Genomic DNA, 951 nt, shown 5'->3' with positions numbered 1-951 from the left:
ACGGCAGACGAAATACCGCTAAGCATTTCGCTCGTCGTGCTAACGATTCTGCCAGCTCGCAGCCTTAATAATAATAATAATAATAATAATAATAATAATAATAATAATAATAATAATAATAATAATAATAATGATGATGATGATGATGATGATGATGACGATGATGATGAAGGAGGAGTTAATAAATTATATCGACTTCAATAAGCGACTGATACAATATTCTGTTGACCTACTACTTATGAATGGCAAAGTCGACTTGGTACAGACTTGAACTCATTTCTTAAAGGATTATAACTAAATACAAGAACAATGTTTGGATTTTTTTGTTTTGTTTTTGTCTTTATCTCTTCCAGGCTGGCGCTCTAGTGATTAGGCCAATCGAGCGCCTCGTTATCGAGAGAAAAATAAAACACTTCCAAATGATTGTAAAATATAATGTACAAGTTGTCAAGCAGAAAGAAATAAAATAAACACAGAATCAGCAGGAAACAGTTCAACCAGTGAGAACCAGTTTATTAATTAAAAAGAAAGAAAAAGAATCAAAACAAAAACAAAAACCTAAGAAACGAATAGAATTTAGTAAAAAAAAACAAACAACAAAAAACAAACAAACAAACAAAAAGTAAACGAAGGAAAGAAAATTATTTTCACGCTGTATTTCTAGGCTGATGAATAATTAATCTTTGATAAAATAGGCTTTGACAATATGAAATATCATCACTAAGATGGCAGAATCATCATCTCCGTATTGAAGTGATCATGTGAGAATTGCAGAAAAAAAAAAAAAATCAAAAGTGGTTGAACAAATAGAAGTTAATAAGTAATAATACACAGACGCACAGAGACACACGCGCGCGCACACACACTTCTAATTGAATTCTTCGAAAGTTCAGGCCTACGTAGATGTGTATAACTATAAAACTATGTATATACAATTATAGATGGATAAAT

At 30.8% G+C, this 951-nt stretch overlaps 1 protein-coding gene across 1 annotated transcript in view; it reads left to right on the top strand.

Moving 5' to 3' along the window:
• Nucleotides 1–951, top strand: part of LOC106877702 (putative mediator of RNA polymerase II transcription subunit 26) — a 271,412-nt gene that overhangs the window by 163,585 nt on the left and 106,876 nt on the right. The window lies entirely within an intron of this gene.

The sequence above is a fragment of the Octopus bimaculoides genome, chromosome 20 (assembly GCF_001194135.2).
Source record: "Octopus bimaculoides isolate UCB-OBI-ISO-001 chromosome 20, ASM119413v2, whole genome shotgun sequence".
NCBI classification, from domain to species: Eukaryota; Metazoa; Mollusca; class Cephalopoda; order Octopoda; family Octopodidae; genus Octopus; species Octopus bimaculoides.
This window is presented reverse-complemented; position numbering and strand designations above follow the sequence as displayed.